This window comes from Prionailurus bengalensis, chromosome B1 (genome assembly GCF_016509475.1).
Source record: "Prionailurus bengalensis isolate Pbe53 chromosome B1, Fcat_Pben_1.1_paternal_pri, whole genome shotgun sequence".
Classification (NCBI taxonomy): Eukaryota; Metazoa; Chordata; class Mammalia; order Carnivora; family Felidae; genus Prionailurus; species Prionailurus bengalensis.
In genome coordinates, this window is record NC_057344.1 from 113,206,265 (window position 1) to 113,226,264 (window position 20,000).

Consider the following 20,000-nt stretch of genomic DNA (forward strand, 5'->3'; position numbering starts at 1 on the left):
AACAAAGACTATTTAAAAAGTAAACCAAATATTATAAATTATAATAAGTGCCATGAAGTAAAAGCCTGTCTGGGGACAATACACGGAAGCTGAGATTTGAGGGATAAATGAGAGTTTACCAGACAAGGAGCTGGAGGAAGAGTGCTCCAGACAGAGGGAACGGCATGTGCAAATGTGCCCAGGCAGAGAGTCAGGCTGGTTCAGGGAACTAAAAAAAGAAGCTATGGCTGAGACAATGTGAAGTGGGAGAGGGGGCTAAGCTGAGAGGTCTGCGTCATTAGGGACTCCAGTTGTGTTAAGAAATATGTAGTAGAGAGGCACCTTGGTGGCTCAGTCAGTTAAGCATCCAGCTTCGACTCAGGTCATGCTCTCAGTGTCCTGAGTTCGAGCCCTGTTTCAGGCTCTGTGCTGACAGCTCAGAGCCTGGAGCCTGCTTCAGATTCTGTGTCTCCTTCTCTCTTTGGCCCACCCCACTTGTGCACCCTCTCTCTCTCTCTCTGTCTCTCAAAAATAAATAAAAACATTAAAAAAAGAAGAAGAAATATGTAGTAGGGGGGCCTGGGTGGCTCAGTTGGTTAAGCAATACTTCTTGATTTGGGCTCAGGTCATGATCTCCCGGTTTGTGAGCTCAAGCCCATGTCCATCTCTGTGCTGTCAGCACAGATCTTGTTTGGAATTCTCTGTCTCCCTCTCTCTCTGCTCTTCCTCTGTTTTCTCTCTCTCCCTCAAAAACATATAATAACTTTTAAAAAAAGGAATATTTGGTATACTCAAAGTACAATAGGAAGCTTTCAGGTATTTAGAAATGGGGAGAGGAGGTGAGGGAGAGTGACAAGATCCAATTCACCTCAGTTAAGGAGACTAAGTGCTCCTCCTTAACCTGCCAGGAGACATTGTAGAGTCAAATGCTCACAAAGTAGTGAGTCTGTAGTTAGTGGAATAATGTAACATAGTGTTTATGAAAATAAAGCACATACTTGTAAATCACACATACGTACATGCATGCACTCACACACACACACACGCGCGCGCACACACACACACACTACTATCACCTAAGGGTCATTCATACTAGTAGTAGATAAGTTCACATCAATACTCGGCAGTTCTGTGTCTTTCAATAACTGATTTTTAATACAGTGCTTGCTATTCTGCAAAATTGATAAATGGTGTTTGTAATCACCCTCTTTTATTGCCAAACCTAATTGCTCTCTTTGTTAATTATAGAACCTGGGTTCCTCCTGAGGAGAAACACTTCATCCATTTGCCAGGAAAGGCAGTAACATTTAAGCAAAATGTTGATTTGATGTTCATTGATGAACACTAGCCAGTTGATAAATCTTCAAAGAAAAATTTATACCTACATATAAGCACAATGGATTTCTGATATGCTAATAGGATCGGTCCTATGAAGAATCTCAGCAAGATAAATATACTCTGGGAGCAAATGGATTTTTTTTTGAAATGACAGATTAATGGTTTTAATGACTTTTTCCAAGTCTTCCTTCCATAAATATGGTGCCTGAGAACAAGTCACCAGGTGTGTGTTTAAATTATCATTTTATGACTTAGATGAATCTTCTATTTGTTCATTAAAAAAATAATAATAAGTGTGATCCTTTATAACACCTTCCCGGGAATGTCATAAAAAATTCTACAAACTTGTTGGCTTACAGCAAAAGCAATGTGTTCTCTCACAGTTCTGGAGGCCAAAGTCCAAAATCGCTGTGATAGCATGCTTTAGAGGAAAATCCTTCCCTGCCCTTCCAGCTTCTGTTGGCTCTTGACATTCCTTGGCTTGTAGCAGCATAAATCCAGTCTCTGTCTGTCTTTACATGGCCTTCGTCTCGGAGTCTGTGTGTCTAGTCTCCATCTTATAAGGACACATCACTGGATTTGGAGCCCATCCAAAATCCAAACTGACCTCATCTCAAGATCCTTAATTATATCTACAAAGATCCTGTTTTCAAATAAGGTCCCATTCATAGGTACCGGGGATAGGACTTGGATATATGTTTCTGGAGGACACAGTTGAACCCACTACACTCTTGTAAGCTCTGTAGTTAATAGTATGATTGGCTGCAAATGAAAGAAATCTCAAAATAATAACAGCTTAAACAAGAAAAATTTATTTTTCTCCCAAAGTAAAGCTCAAGTAGGAGGAAATGTCAATATAGCTCATATATAGCCCATGTTGTTAAGAACTCAAACGGTTTCTATCTTGTTTATAATAGGATGGCCTCTCTTCTTAATTTGCCTTATGGACCAAGATAACTGCTCTATCTCCAATCATCGCTTCTGCATCCCAGACACCTAGAAGGTAAAAAAGATAAAGGGAAGAATACAACCTTTTACTTTAACAAAATTTCCTGCAAATTTTTCATATCACTAGTATTTACATCTTGTTGGCCAGAATTTAGTCATATGGCAAACCTAGCTGCAAGGAAAGCTAGGAGTTCTTGTTTATTCTGGGCAGGCATTTGCTCCATTAAAATTTAAAGATTCTATTACTGAAGAAGAAGAAATGGAAAATAGTATTGAAAAAACACCTAAACATCTCTGTCCCAATAGTCAAATAACCTCCCAAGATTGTTTTTTTTAAGAACTAAACATCCTGAATTGCTATGTTCTATAAAAAATTGGTGCCTCTATAGGATCTGAATTTACTCTAACCTCTGCAATGATCACGCTTTTACAATAGTTCCCCTTTATTTTTTTATTTTTTTCCTTAGTACTACCTATTTGCTTGTTTGACCTCCATAGAATACTGTGATGTCTCTACCAAATGTACCAGTTAAAAAGTTATTACATTTATTGACTAGTGCAATAGTCGTTTCAATTGCCTTGATTGCTAATCCATTATTGAGGTAATATTCCCTTATATCTTATTGGGGTAACTGTCAAAACTGACACAAATGAAAGCAAATGATTCAAGTAATAGTGGACTGCATCCCAAAGAAGGAAACAAGTGAACTTGGGGAAAAATATATAGAAGAAGCAGCAGCTTCCATTTCAGTAGGAAATAAGCAGTTTGTTTCACCCCCAAATGTGGCAAAAGAACAACTGTTTAACAATAGAAACTTAAGGCCAGTATAGGTAATGGTGAGGGGGCATCTCATCTGAGCTGATGGAAGAAAGAAATGCTTCAGGATCTCCTAGAATGGTAACACTCAGAGTTAATTACAGACCACGGCATCAACTGGAAGAGTTAGCTTAACATAATATAAAGGGGGTGGGGGAGGAAAATCTGCTCTAGGAAATAGGATTTATTGGAATGAGATCAGAAACGACCCCCAATAAGCCAGCCAGAGTAGTGGGTTGCCCTAACTCCCTACTAGAGACCAAAAAGCTAAGACAAAGAAAACCAGAAATGAAAGAGCTGTGACGTAGGGAGACAGATTGTCAGAAGGCTCGACCAAAGATAGATTCAGTTGTGTTGGGGCACCTGGGTGGCTCCGTCGGTTCAGCATCTGACTCTTGGTTTCAGCTCAGGTCATAATCTCACAGTTCCGTGAGTTCAAGCCCCTCATCAGGGTCTGCGTTGGCAGTGTGGAGCCTGCTTGGGAATCTCTGTCTCCCTCTCCTTCTTCCCCTACCCCACTTGCACTGACTCTGTCTCTCTCAAAATAAATAAATAAACTAAAAAAAAAAAAAAAAGATAGGCAGTGTGGAGCCTGCTTGGGAATCTCTGTCTCCCTCTCCTTCTTCCCCTACCCCACTTGCACTGACTCTGTCTCTCTCAAAATAAATAAATAAACTAAAAAAAAAAAAAAAAAGATAGATTCAGAAAACTCTTGTCAGGTATTGCCAACCACAACCACAGAATAGAGTATCTTCTGGAACTTTGTCCTAAGGATCAAGCAAGCAGAGGATATCTGCCCAGTAGTAAGTGAAGAAAACATGTCTTAATACCTTCATAGGTGGAAGTTCCAGCACAACCTGCTGGCGACATCCATTTACTAATAGTGAGGACAAGTCCCAGCGAGAGAAAAATTTACTACTACTTTCTCAAACACGTGTACTTTTGTATTTAAAGTACCATGCTAATGTCTTCATTGATCCGCATCTGATAGCTCCAGTGTTAATCCTAAAAATAAGATGGTTCCTGTAATAAAACCAACAGCTAACTTATTTCAGGTCTTCAATTTTTCTGTTCCTAGTCATACAACGTGTATACACTCATCAATGAAAACGGTGTTTATTACTCCCTTGAGTTTAACTAGAGAGACAATCCTCTTATTCTGAGTCATTATTAAAATGAGCAAATCCATATTTCCCATTTATAAACCTATGGAGAAAAATCCTCTGAATTCAGGCACTAGTAGAAGAATTCACGTGTTTCCAAAATGCTAGAGAGTGAAAGGGTTTTTTCCAAAGTCGTAATTTGGAAGGCAGATTTCATAGTCCCCAAGACATTAAAAAAGAAAAATTAGCTTAAGTAACATTCCTACCATTACCAAAAGTGGCAGAAATGGCTGTGTGATTAAAGAGAACTTCTGTCTATTGTTGGATCAGACATCCATCATCAGACCAGCTATAGGTCAGGTAATTTTTTTCTTTCCCAAATGTCCTTTTTCCCCCCACATCTATAATAAGGGGAGGAAAATCCCTTACAAACACCAGAGTTCACATAAAAATCATATAAGGAAACAGGTGTGAGGGCACTTTGTGCGGCACAACGTAATATATAGATGCAAGATGTTCATATTTCAACAAAAATGAACACTTCCCTCTAGGAGTACTTTGCTCACTCTGACTCACCACAGGACCAGAGTAATTGCCAGAGTGTTGAGAGGATTTTGTTTTACGTTCATCGTTATATAGTTCGTGTTCCCATTTCATCTTTTAGGTCTTTATCTTGATTCTTTGATTTGTTTGCTGAATTTTCATTTGCTTGCTCAGGAATAAAAACCTTCTGTTTGTGATCCCTCCACGGCACAGTTTTCTCATTCCACAGCATGGAATTGTTGGTGTGTCTTTAAAGGCTCCTTTCACGGGAGGGCATGGCTTAAATAAGGAGAGACTTCAGTTGTTCTTCCCTTGCTGATTAACTTAGCAAGTCTTAGAAAGACAAGACAAATTAATTCTGTGGATGAATAGCGGGAAGAGGAGAGCATGGGTCTTCAGCCTTGCATTGTGCCTTCAAACGCTGGGAAGGATTGGAGGCACCTACTGAGACACGGGGTGTTTTCCTTCAAACAAGACCCCATCCACCCTGGCCTAAGATTTTCCCGGACACTAACAGTCACTGGGTTTTTTGAAGGACCTCAACTTGAGCACTGAACCAATAAGAAGTAAGGCAAAAGAGTCAGCTAATGAGTGAAATTACCAACTTTATTACCCATACCGACTGGGTTAGAGGACTTAGGTTACTGTGAGAACCCGAATGAGCTTGTTCATTCTCAGTGTTCAGCCTCATCCTGAAGGGACCACGAGGCTGACACACTTGCCCAGGTCACTGTCTCCACTTCTCCAAGTGGGAAGTGAAAAGAAAGAGATCAACTCCCCTCATGCTCAGGACTTTTAATAGAATAGCTCCCCACAATCAAGGCACTTTGAGTAATGGCTGTCCCTAGGCAAATGCTTCACCAGGAGGAGCAAGGAATTGGTCCAAAGGTTGGGAGTACACACAGATGACCACACTCACAGAAACAAGGAATGAGAGTAGGTACTTCTCTGGAATAAATACTAATAGCTAACATTTCCTGTGTGCTAGGAACTACTCTAAAAGCTTTACCTAGATTACCTGATTTAATCCTCACAACAAGCTTTTCCTCTAAGGAAAGCGCCAATGTTGTCTCCATTTTACAGATGAGGACACTGAGGCACAGAGAGGCTCAGTAAGTGAATGAGAGAAAAGGAAATCATGTCCAAGTAGAAAGCTTACCAAGAGGCAAACAACATTCTATCACCTCTAGAAATTCATGGACAGTCCAGCCCAGATGGAAGAGCGTCATTTCTTCTCTGTTCAGGGTTTCTACTCCCAGTACAACTGAGACTGTAAGAAAATATCTACACATAGTGGTACTCAGGAACTGGGCTGGCCTTGATGGACATGACAGGAAGGACAGGAAGAACGTTCTTCTCTCTTCAAAATGTCTCCCCCTTAGGCTGGCGTGGAACCTGCATGAAATCCCCACTGATTTCTCTGCTGGGGTTAATGCATCCAAAATCAGTTGTGAAAAAGAAGTCTGATTAAAACAGGTATAACCATGATGTATAAACTCCTGGCAATATATTCATGTGAAGGTGGGGGTTAGCTCTAGGGAAAGAGCCCTGAGGAAATGAGGCAGGTTGAATAAGGGTGAGAAGAAGGAAAGAGAGTTCTCAGGCTGGGGAGCTCATAGGGCTCACAGGTATCCAGGAAGCAGTGCAAGGGCACCAAGGCTGAAGGAATGTCAACACAAAACAGAGAATGGTCCGCCCCTCTCTCACACCTTCACTTGATTTGACTGGATGTTCCCAAGCCTTTTGAGGGGGGAGTTTTCTTTTTTTTAATTTTTTTTTCAATGTTTATTTATTTTTGGGACAGAGAGAGACAGAGCATGAACGGGGGAGGGGCAGAGAGAGAGGGAGACACAGAATCGGAAACAGGCTCCAGGCTCTGAGCCATCAGCCCAGAGCCTGACGCGGGGCTCGAACCCACGGACCGCGAGATGGCGACCTGGCTGAAGTCGGACGCTTAACCGACTGCGCCACCCAGGCGCCCTGAGGGGGTAGTTTTCTTATAAAATCCCTGTCACTTTCTAGAAGGCCGTTATTGCCTATCTATATCAGAACAAGGACACTCATCTGTCCCTGAAGCTCTTCAACTATCCACTGCCACCAGCAGATACCCACTCCCCTGCGAGTCTGTGAAGTCAGGAATGATAGGACATCATTTCTATATAACATCAGTTCTATAATATCAGTTCTTCCCCCTACTGTATTAATTTCCTGTGGCTGTTATAACAATTTATCACAAACTGGGTTGCTTAAACAGAAATGTATTCTCTCATAGTTTTAGAAGCCAGAAGTCAGAAACCAAGGTGCTGGCAGGGCCGCACTCCCTCCGGAGGCTCTAGGGGAGAATCCTTCCTTGCCTTCTCCGGCTTCTGATAGCTGTCTGCATTCCTTGGCTTCCTTGGCTTCTGGTCACACCGCTCCAATCTCTGTCTCCATGTTCACCTTGCCCTCACATCAAATTCTCCTCTAGGTCTTCTCCTCTTCACTCAGTCTCAGATTTTTTTTTTTTTTTCTGCCTTTCTGATAAAACCACCTTATTAGATTTAAGGCCTGCCCAGATAATCCAGGATGATTTCATCATCTCAAGATTTTTAATTTAAGGGGAGCGCCTGGGTGGCTCAGTCGGTTAAGCGTCCGACTTCGGCTCAGGTCGTGATTTCACGGTTCGTGGGTTCAAGCGCCACATCAGCTCTGTGCTGACAGCTCAGAGCCTGGAGCCTGCTTCGGATTCTGCGTCTCCCTCTCTGCCTGCCTCTCCCCTTGCCCCTCCCCTGCCCTTGTTCTGTTTCTTTCTCTCTCAAAAATAAACATTAAAAAAAAATTTTTTTTTTAACTTTTAACTTAACTACATCTGCAAAGACCCTTTTCCCAAATAAATTACCTTCACAGGTTCCAGGGATTAGGATGTAGCCATATATTTTAGGGTACTACCATTCAACCTACCATCAGAAGAACAAGTAAACAAAATGGGAACATAAATGGAGGAGTACGCTATTTTAGAACCTCACTCCACCCCAGCCATCAAGGAAAATACTAAAATGAGAGGTTGTATAGCGATGCCTCATAGAGCATACCAGAAAAGAACAATGGGTACCTGTCCCAGCAATTTTGACAGCCGGGTGTGTGATCTTAGATGATTCATTTATGCTTTCAGAGCCTCAGTTTTCTAATCCATAAAAGAGGGGTTGTGTGGGATGTTCTTTGAGGACTCTTCCAATCTCACCATGCTCTATACAAAGTCAATCCTACCCAAAAGGGAAAAAAAAAAAAAAAAAAAAAGGAAAGAAGGAAGAAACTTGGCAAAACTAATCTGAAGAAGCAAAGCAGACTTGTTTGCCACCAGGCATACCCGATTTTCTTCTGTGCTGTAGGGAGTCTCCGTGCCGGAAAAGCAAGCACACGGGTTTCTGGAGACTTGGTTCCACCTGAAATTTGTGCCAACTCTATGAGATCTTGAAAAAGTCATTTAAGGGGCTTCTGGGTGGCTCACTCAGTTGAGCGGCCGACTTCGGCTCAGGTCATGATCTCGCGGTCCGTGAGTTCGGGCCCCGCGTCAGGCTCTGTGCTGACAGCTCGGAGCCTGGAGCCTGTTTCAGATTCTGTGTCTCCCTCTCTCTGGCCCTCCCCCCCGTTCATGCTATGTCTCTCTCTGTCTCAAAAATAAATAAACATTAAAAAATTTAAAAAAAAAGAAAAAGAAAAAGAAAAAGTCATTTAACCTTCCAGAACCTGTCTGGCTTTTGTGGAAAATAGGAAAACCGCAAGAATGCCACGGGGAAATAGTGTAGACCCACGTGGAGAAGGTATGGAAGGCATTTAGCGGCAGCTGCCTGGTACACGTGGTTTCTTTCTGTTTGCCCTGCCCAGGGGAGAGTAAATAGATCTGATCTTAACCAAAGTTGCAAAGTGTTTGAACTTCACTTTTCACCTGCTTCCCTGCACTTTTCTTTTCCCTCTTACTGGTAACCCTTCCAGGCAAGGAATTTGTCATTTATAGATGTTTATTGATGAAACTGAAATGATTCATAACCAAAATGCCACCTGTGGCAGCCTTCCAATTATTTTGTCTCTAACTGTGGAATGCAGGCCACAAGATATTTGGATGTGAGCAACCAGGTGACAGAAGACCAGGGAGCAGGAGCAGAGAAGCTGCTACTAAAGTCCTCTGACGTGAAACTCGGCCCCTCTGCTGACTCAAAAAAGGACTCTCTTCAGATATTTAGACTCCCCCCTTTCTTACAAAGTCAGGCTGAAAACTAGAAACTCATTCTAATCTGCTGTGATTTAAATAAAATAATGAGAGTACATATGCTTAAGAATAAGAAGTCCATCCCATTGTCATGTTCACCTTCCCCAAATTTACTTATCGTGACTACTTCTTCTTCACCCAAGATATCAAGATGTATGATGAATGTTTTCTGAGATAAATTTGTGTTGTGCTAATATTCTATGAGTTTTTTTTTTTTTTAATGTTTATTTGTTTTTGAGAGAGAGAGAGAATGACAGGGTTGGGGCAGAGAGAGAGGGAGACAGGGAACTCAAAGCGGGCCCCAGGCTCCATGCTGTCAGACGAAGCCTGACACAGGGCTCGAATTGACGAACTGTGAGATCATGACCTGAGCTGCAGTCGGACGCTCAACCAACTGAGCCACCCAGGCGCCCCTGTTTGAAGAGGTTTTAGTGTCCAAACCTTCCCCAGGGCTTTGATTCAACAGTACAACAAATCAGATTTCTTGTTTCTTTTCATATAAATACATTTCAAAAGAAAGTGGCAAACGATACTGAATGTAATCCAGACCGGCTAATGTTCATGTGGAACATTATATTCAGAGGGAGATCATTTTTTTCATAAAATCTAAATTTGTTGTATTTCCAATACAGTTTCAATACAGTGGCATAATTAGCCAGACCTTTTGACATAGAGTATTAAGATGAATGAAAAGGGATTAGTTTTTACCTTCCCAGGGCCAAAACAATCTAGTCATTGGAATTAGCACATGAGACGTCATCTAAGAATATTCCAACACGTCATTTTATGCTACTAAGACCATGTCACTTATTTTTTTTTAATTGGTCTGAGACAAAGAGGTTTTCATTAACTCTTACCAACAGTATTCCGAAGAAGAGTCAGCTTCAAATAAAGCCATATACTTTTTTAATTATGTGTAACTGTGTCAAGGTGTTCTTGGGGAGAAAAAATATAAAGCTTCCTCATAACCCTTACTAAGAATCTTACCATGGGGACTTTGCTCTTACTTAAATTAAGAGTCAATCCTTTATTAAATATATCCTAACTGGCTATCACTATTATAGGAAAATCACCTCTATGAATGAGGAGATTAGGGGTAGGAGAGGCAGGGAGAGTCTGAACCGAATTGTTCTGTTACAATTCAGCAACACTTCAGAGATTGCTTTGCAAAAATATAAGGTGTTACTTTAAAATTTTAAGCATTATCCTATATCAAATGTAGTGTGCAGTTAAACTTTGTGCTAGAGCTTACGGATTTTGTGAGCTCAGTAAGGAATGAGACATCTTTGATAAATAAATTAGAAGTATTTAAAGAATTTATATTTCAGTTCTCTATATGAGTCAGAGAGTTTTCCCAGTTTGGTTATTACTTATCTCATTTTTTATTTGTTTTTGTAGTTAAAACTATAAGCAGATAGGACTTACAAGAAATGTTGATACATAGCATATGTATATATGTGCATAAATATTTATCCATACATTTATACAGGGTGACCTATCTAAAATCATAATGCTTTACATGGACCTCCTACTAGGAATGTTTATATATTAGTTTCTCTATATGTGAAAAACAGAATATAGACAGAGAGAATATGCTCATAATTATGTGACTGTTTTAAACTCTTTCTTAATTAAAAATGGTGAAAAATCAAATGAAACAAAGCACCAGCATAAAGTTGAGGCATTTTACTTCTAAGTAGACAGCCCTGATTTAGCTTATGACAACTTATTTGTTATAAGCTTTGTCTTAGTAAGTATAAACTCAAATATAAAGAATAAAAATCTGGCAAGAATAAAAACCTTAACAAAAGCCATTGTTGATAATAATAATGGGGGCACCTGGGTGGCTCAGTCGGTTAAGCGTCCAACGTGGTTAAGTGTCTGACTTCAGCTCAAGTCATGATCTCGCAGTTGGTGTCTGGCTCTGTGCTGACGACTCAGAGCCTGGAGCCTGCTTCTGATTCTGTGTCTCCCGCTCTCTCTGCCCCTCCCCCACCCACGCTCTGTCTCTTTCTTTCCTTCTCAAAAATAAATAAACATTTCACAAAAATAAAAAAAGGAAAAGAAAAAAGAATGAAAAACACCATCAATGACTTCCAAAACAGTGAGATATTTTTTCAGCTCAACAGTAATGTTTATCAACTAACACCTAATAGTAAAATAAATAAATAAATGCGGCTATTATATCACAGACCCGTCGAATATCAGTTGTTTTGAAGGTCTAATTTACGTCAATTTCATAGTTTTCAGATATCTGCTTATAATGTGAGGTAGGAAATCAGACATAATAAATCAATTAAAATCAATAAATTTTATCCAGATCAGTAATTCATCCTATTTTAGAGATAATTGAATTTTTTTCACTTCACAAAGAAATGTTTATTTTTGTTGTTTTCCCTCTATTCCTCAGCCCCACATATGTCTTTGTCCTTCACTATCTATAGGTCCTAGCCAGGTAGGCAGAAGCCAATGATCCAGTAACAAGTAGAATACAGAAATAAGTTCATAGGGGGCAGTAAATACTCTTAGACATGGTAATAAGGAGATAATTTGAGGGCCTCACTGCTTCTACCACAGCATCATGGCTCAAGTTCCTCTGCCCTGGCAGACTCCTCATTCCTCATGGGCTATACTATATGGCCCCCAAATATGGAACTTCTGGGATGTATCCTCTTTTGAGGAACTCTCACAAATACCCTTACCTATGGGAGACTCTGGTCTGCTGGTTTGGTGGTAAAGCAAAGTGACAACAGCCTTGAACCTGATCTAAACTCTCACCCCTGCCTTCCTTCCAATCCTGGGAGCCCTTTGAGGTCAGGATAAGCTCACTGATTGGCTTGTAGCTTTTCAGTGAAATAATCCTTGGAGGGACCTGGAAATAATGTACTTTCCCAGTGTTTACAAACCTCCAAAAGATATGTTTAAAGGAAAAAAATATAAGATAGCAACATTTAAGCCAAATCACAGCATTTCTTACAATACAAATGATTATAATAAAATGACTGGGGAGGTGAGACGTTAACTTAACCTATAGTTAGAAGTAGATTTTCAATTTAAAAATGCAATACTGTTTAAATTCAATGTGGGAAACAAAAAACTCAAAAAACACTCTCCTGGGGCACCTGGGTGGCTCAGTCAGTTGAGCGTCCGACTTCAGCTCAGGTCGTGATCTGCTGGCTCAAGAGTTCAAGCCCCGCATCAGGCTCTGCGCTGACAGCTAGGAGCCTGCTTTGGGTTCTGTGTCTCCCCCTCTCTCTGCTCCTCTCCCACTCACACTCGGTCTCTCTCTCTCTCTCTCTCTCTCTCTCTCTCTTAAAAATAAATAAACGTTAAAAAAATTCTTAAAAAAAAAGTCTCCTAAAATTAATCTGCAAACCATCCTACTCTCTAGTATGCTCTCATCTTCCCCCAACCAGGCACATCAGTATAACCATCTCTCTCGTCTTTGATTTTTCTGTGATCATTTCTATATAATTAAAAGATTTAGTCAGTCTTTTTTTTTAACTCAGCTTATGCCCATTAAAGATTTAGAAATATTGTTTCCATCATCCAGAACTCAGCTTAACAAATGACCACAAAGTGAACCTACTAAATTAACTGAATCATCTGGTTGAACCACAATCCTAGACCCTGACTCTGCTTTTTGTTCTCATTTTAATTCATTCATTCTTTTTCCTTTCTTGATTTTTTTTTTCTTTCTCTGTTCAACACATTCCCATGTACTTGGAGAAGGTGGAGAATGAGGAAAGCATCTGTGATCTGTGTGCCCTTTCTAACACATAAGAAGAAAATAAATAAGTCTTTCAAGATGAAAAACATTACTTTCATTTTTATTGACTTTTGTAGATCCTACTTGATTTTTGCAAATCAGAAACCAGTAGAATGACATTAATGCTTTGGGGAAAGAGGGAGGAGTTGTCAACGGTGGCAAAAAAGAATAAAGAGCTATAAGAATACAGTTTTAACTCCTACAACTCACAGTACCTCTCCTGTGGGAAAGGAAGAGAATACAGAATATTCTCCATAAATGCATCCTTGAGAGAAAAGACTAGATACTTCAGGGGAGAATACGGAGGGCAAACATAAAAGATAAAAAAAATTTTTTTTAAAAATAAGAATCCTATTGCTTTTGATTCATCAATTGCCTGCAGGAAAAGGGACTTTTTCACATATTCAGGTGGAAAAACCAGTTGCCATATGTGAATTTGTGTATATTTACACTCAGATAAGGACAATGATGGAAAACCATACTTGTTCCAGGATTACTCCAGCAGGACATTTAAACATCTTTCAGTGAGTCAGTGATTTTAGTTTCTTGAAAGTTGGGCTTGGGAAACACACTAAATACACCTGTCTGAACAAAAAGGTAGTTATTATAACTTCAAGAGTGACATAAACAAATGATCCAACATCCTCCCAAGAGACAGTGTAAATATCAAAAGCGCTAATAAGTGGAGGCTGTCCCCTCATGACAGAAGGTGGGGTATGTGTACAATTTCAAGATAAGAATGAAATCATGGCACTTAAACAGTAACAGCACTGTTAGCTACATGTAATATTTGAAAAATATGACAACCATCTCAATCTGCTCAAGTAGCTCTCGTAGTAAGGGTGAAATTTTATCAACATTGGTTAACTTATGGTGTATTAGAAAACTAGCCAGGAGATAAATTGATGGATTAAAAGATAAACTACTCACAGGCAGACAAACAGAAGGACAGATAGAGTTACAATCAAATGTGGACTTTACTCAGACGGCAAGATAATAACTTGCCCCAAGGAGTGATGGGTCTGCTAGGAAAGCCTTGAACACAGAATTTTCTGACTTAGTTTTTAATTTAGTTCTCATAGTGTCATGCCGCATAACAGAGAAAAACTCTAAAAGACCCTAGGACACTGTTTTCTATCTGTTAAATGAGGCTAATGGTATTTTCATACAGTTTTTTGAGGGCAAAAGACATATGAAATATTTAAAAGACTCTGGAAGAGATGCCCTCTATTTTTTTTTTAATGTTTATTTTTCTTTTTGAGAGTGAGCGCAAGCTGGGGAAGGGCAAGAGAGAGAGGGACAGAAGATCTGATGCAGGCTCTGTGCTGACAGCAGAGAGCCCGATGAGGGATTCGAACTCATGAATGGTGAGATCATGACCTAAGCCAAAGTCAGACCCTTGACCGACTGAGCCACCCAGTCACCCCAGAAATCCCTTCTATTAATTGGAGCTATTTGACATGACATCATTTTATTCAGTAATGGGAGTTCAGTCAATAGACAAGATATACAGAATGAATTATGAAGGGTCCTCAGGGGGCTCTTTGTTGAAAAGGGTAACTGACTATCTTTCTAGATTTCAACATAAGGTGAGAGAAGGGGTCACCCTCTAGATCCTCTCCAATTCTTATTGTATATTGATCCTAATTTCTCTTTTTTTAACTTTTTAATTTTTTTTTTTTTTTTTTGAGAGAGAGAGAGAGACAGAGCATGAGCAGAGGAGGGGCAGAGAGAGAGAGAGACCCTGATTCAGAAGCAGGCTCCAGGCTCTGTGCTGACAGCACAGAGCCTGACGCGGGTCTCGAACCCATGAACCGTGAGATCTGGACTTGAGCCAAAGTCTGACGCTTAACCAACTGAGCCAACCAGGCACCCCTGGATCCTAATTTGTCCTGCACATTTAGAGAAGTGCTAACTATGAGACCCATGGGATAGAGATGGAAAATAAGATAGTGTGTGCCCTCAAACTTTACTTTCAAAAATACCATAGAATTCTCAAGAGATTGTGTGACAGCACAGATTGAGAGCCCCTTTAAAATAGGGGTGCCTGGGTGGCTCAGTCAGTTAGGCATCCAATTCTTGATCTCAGCTCAGGTCATGATCTCCAGGTTTGTGAATTCCAGCCCTGCATCGGGCTCTGGGCCTACAGTACGGAGCTTGCTTGGGATTGTCTCTCTCTCCCTCTCTCTCTCTCCACCCCTCCCCTGCTCTCTGTCTTTTTCTTTCTCTCTCAATAAAAAAACAAACATTAAGAAAAAGTTTAAAATAGGGGCGCCTGGGTGGCTTAGTTGGTTAAGCGTCCGACTTCAGCTCAGGTCATGATCTCGTGGTTTGTGAGTTCAAGCCCCGTGTCAGGTTCTGTGCTGACAGCTCAGAGCCTGGAGCCTGCTTCAGATTCTGTGTCTCCCTCTCTCTCTGACCCTGCCCCATTCATGCTCTGTCCCTCTGTCTCAAAAATAAATAAACATTAAAAAAAATTTTTTTTAATTTTTTTAAAGAAAGTTTAAAATACACTCAACTACCATTTTTCATTATATGAACCACTCCTCATGCTACCTTACTCACATCACACAAAGAAATAAGAATTTTTGCCAGAAAACAGGAAACTGTATTGATTCTCCCATTTCTTCTTCTCCTGTGCTTCACAAAATTGGGAAGCTACACATGAACTTACATTTATCTGTCCCTTCTGAAAAAGGTCAAAATGAGCCAATTTTAAATCATTTTTGGCAATGAGACAAACTTGAATTGGGAACAACCTTTTGGATCAGTAAGTAATTGGTCTGCTGTGATGAAAGGGACCTTGTAGAAGGTTCCCTGGCATTCTTCCCTGGCTCACATTCTACCATCAACAACTAGTATAGGGTCTAGCATTGCTACCAACAGACAGTGTCCTTGGGATCATTATCTTTCCTCTTTGTCTCCTGACACCCATCCACCCAGGGTTTCTTCTTCAGCACGGGAAGTCATCTTCCTTAAAATTTCAAATGACTTTACTATAATAACAAAGGCATGAGGGTGCAAACTAGACAGGTAGGTAATGATAGGTAAAATTTCATTTCTCCTTTGAGTTCAGCGTGGTTTAGCACAATAACCAGATTCCTAACAGGTTTTCTACATTTTGCTCCTCACTCCATTTGCATGTTTTTACAATGTGGATGTCCTTGTCACTCAGTCCTTACTCGCATTTCTCTTCGGTTTCAAGATAAAACTACTCAAACCTCAATTTCAACATCTTATTCTCCCTGGGAGTACCTAGGAAAGAGTTCTTGTAAACTAGATTTCCGAGCTCTTATACTGGGCTTAGGTCAACCTGACAATCTGAGCATTAATTTTCCTACTGTTCAGAATGATCCCTGAATTCTCTTTTCTAGAATGACCCGCCCAGGACAAATAGTAGAGCTTGGTTTTTCTGTTCTCTTTAATTCAATCATTTCCCTTTCCTTCTCTCTAGCAGGTAAAGCATTTCTGACTTTCTCCATCCCCCATGTAATATATTTGCTTTTCTCATCTCTGCATTTTCCTCTCGTTTTTTTTTTTCAAATGTTCCACATGGACATTCTATATTTCTTTCTCCAGAGGATTCTAACCCTGTAGTTATGGTCACCACCAGTTCAGTGTACTAGTTAATATTTGGAGGTAGACACATCTAGATTCAAATTCCGACTCTGCTACTTACCACCTATGTGATCTAAAGTAATTTCCCACTCATTCTGCACACCAGTGGTTAGAAGCTAGATGACCTCGGGCCCACGACATAATCACTCCAAACCTCACTGCCCCGGCATTTGTAAAATGACAGTTGCCTAGCTCATAAGGTTGTTGTAAGGAATGAATGTGATGATCAATACAAAACTGCTTGGCATAATTGCTAAATAAACTAAGCAGCCCACAAATATTAGTTATTATCGTTATTACTAATGTAGACCCATACTGTCTACACTTTGTGGTCACTTTGTTCTCAATACAAATGCTATTATTGCTTCAACCCAGACTTCAGCATACCTCATTAGCCAGAGGCTTTCTCTCATGGTCCATACAAAGTTTAGAGTAGAAAGCTGGGGGAGCTGGAAAGACTGCCAGACTTTTTACGCAGCCAGAGCCATTGAAACACATCTGAATTTGAGTTGTGATGAGTCCTCACTTGTCCCAGCTCTTCTGTACGTCACAGCTTATGAACACAGCAGCTTTCACCTCCGGACACCAAAACCTAAACACTGAGATTATGATAAGTAGGAGAGCTACAACTAAAAAACACCATGGAACCAGAGACCTTCTATAAAACCACATGGTGAAGACTACAAGGGGACCATCCACGTACACATCAAGTGCTTCAGGATCCCACTGTGTGTGTGTTTGGGGTGGGGGGAGGGGGGCGTCAGTGCTCCAATTAAAGAGAAATGCAGGATGGGAGATCTGAGCCCTGCATCAGTCACTTCACTGAATTCTGGCTTGTTTCAGCTGCAACTTCCAAGGTCCCCATCCTCCTCCATTGCTCTAAAATCCATTCCTCCAGAAATGAGAGCCCATCAGAGAGAATATCTTCTGTGAGAGAGGTGGTCCAGTTGCTGCAAACTCTTGCTAGAAATTCCAAGGAAGTTTACCAGGTATATCTATAGGATGGTGTTGAATAAAGCATTTGAGGTACTGATTATTCTACAGGAAAGAGCTTAGCTTTTAGAGTTTGTTGTTTGTGGCAGTGGTGATGATGAAACCCACCCCACTTCCCTGAAAAGTAAAGGGAATACATAGAGTACTACAAATTATTTGTCGTAACAATCGAAATGGAAGTTCTGAAGTGAAAACCGGGAGGTCTATATATTAAACTAAAAATTTTTATTTGAAAACCAAGATTATGCCGGCAGAAAGGCCATTTTAAAATCAGCACAGTAACTGGACTCTTCCTATAATGAATGTAGACTCAAACAATGATGTCTGTTAGGTGAAGTCTGTTAAAGACTTGCAAACCCTCGCAGATTATCTAAAACAAAAATAATACTATACTCCTGAACTTACAAGAGCAGTCAACCCAAAGGCTTTACCCAGTTCAGGGTGTCTCTCGATGGCTTTACTTTCTGAAATTGCTATCAGAAATTAAAAGAAATTCCGTGTAGCTACTTTTGATGGAAATTCAGATTAGTCAAACTACATAAAATATATAAAGCCATTTGTGTCTCAATTCCTGTTATAAATGAAGTAAAACCATTGTAGACTTTGGGGGTCTTTTTCTCACTGATGATCCCAAGGTATTTATTATCCTCCCCAACACCAATAACCATGTTGACATACCCTTTCCTGTCCAATTCTGCATGTACTAAAACCATACGGTTATAAATAAAACTCCGAGTCATCACTTGCATTTGAATGAAATAATCCTGAAACGATTCTACGTTTTACTGTGGCCTTACCTGTTTTGGTCCCTGTGGGCCTCCCACTTGAAATGATTCAGTGCAGAAGATGGCCAGAGCAGACTGAGGAATCCTGAAATTGGGGGTTCTGATTCCTGATGCAACCTCTATCCCAATCTACTGCATTAGTTCCTTCCTCTTTATTCCCAGTTTGGTAAAGAATGTAGGTGGAGATGCTGTGGGCACATTTGCACACATGTTCCAACTGATTTGGAAAAGGAATGGGCGAGAGAGGGGTATCCGAGTTAAAATCAGGCAGGCATTTCAGATTTCAAGAGACAACTGAAAAGGGAACATCTGTTAGACCCCTGAGTTGGAGGGCAGCCTGTGTTAGTCTTCCTAACTCTGAGTGTGTGCACGTTGTGGAGCGGGTGGAGTCGTCCATCCTCAAATCTGAAAAGATTGAGAGATTTTGGAAGGCCCAGATGTGCCAAAGGTCAGAAGGATCAATGCACAGACCCTACCACGGAAAGGTGGTGGGGAGAGACGCGGATGGAAAACCGCTGCAAAAGGGAAGCCAATGAAAGGTAAGGAAGTTTCTGAATAATTAAAAAGTTAAGAAGAAGCAAACTCAGTTGCCAAGGGGGAAGGAGGTGGGGGTGGGGATAAAAAATTTAAAAAAAAAGCAGTTGATGTGGTAATTAAGAATTTGGTGAGAGCCTGGGCAGGTCACCTCCTTTCTCAGATCAGAGCCCCATCAGAAATTCTTTCAAGTGTCCTTCTGCGTCGCCAAAGATGACAACAGCAAATCAATAAGTGCTTGAAATGAAAGGGGTTGTTGGCGAGCCCCCAGGCTACAGATTTCCCGCCGCCAGCCTTTTCTGAACTCCTAGCGTGCCTTTGCACCGCCTCTCTTAAGAAGAGCTACCTTTTATTCTTATTCTCAGGACGAAGGTAAGTGCTCAGTTAGCATATCTATTAAATGTCGGCTGTATTTCCAGCTCTCCGAGCGCGCTGAGAGCGCGCTGCCGCAGCTGGCCAGCCGGTCCGCTAGGCAGGAGGAGAGGGGAAGACTGGCCAGGCGGCCAACGGGTCCACACACCTCCCGGGCTGGCCCAGCTTCTCCCAGGATTTAGCACTGCTGGGTTAGAGCTCAACAGTCTCTGCCAGAGCAAAGGGCCTGAGTGACCGCGGGCGCTCCTTCTAACTCATTTATTTACAAGCAAGCACAAAATCATTACCCACAGGAAAGAACCAATGCTCCAAAATTAACGCTTGCAATCACCGGAAACTCTGTTCTGAGTTCCAGACACTGGTCTGTTACCCTTCCAATATTCATCCCTTCCCTAATATGTCTCAGTTTAACAATCTTTCCAGAGCCCAGCATCCCCGGGACGTTTTAATTAGGTAATTCATTAGTGAGTCAATACAGACATTTATATATTCTTTTAGCTCGAGTGGTTAAGTACTAATTTCGAAATGATTATAAAACACAGGAATAGGCAACGCATAGTAATTTTAATTTATATGCAAATCAATTGGTTCATCTTAATTCCTTAAAAAAAAAAAAAACCCCAAAAAACAATTATTGTGTTGTAGCATCGGGGGTATGGATCAAAGCGCCCGAATGGACAATTCCGAAACCGGACCTGGACTGGGGAGGGAAATTCTAAAACCGCCAACAAATCAATAACGTTTGAGGCAGTTAAACATCTCTAGCCATTGGTATTTACATACTCGCTTGTTGTCAGATAAGGAGCTGGGGAAATTGCTTGCCTGGGTTGAGATCATAATCCAAAGTGAAGAAAGTAAATGATAGCACGCACCCCGTCAGGGCGGGCTCTAAAATAATACTGTACCTTTCCCAAATCCTGACTCTTGGGTGAGAGTGAGTTGGCGGAGGTCATCC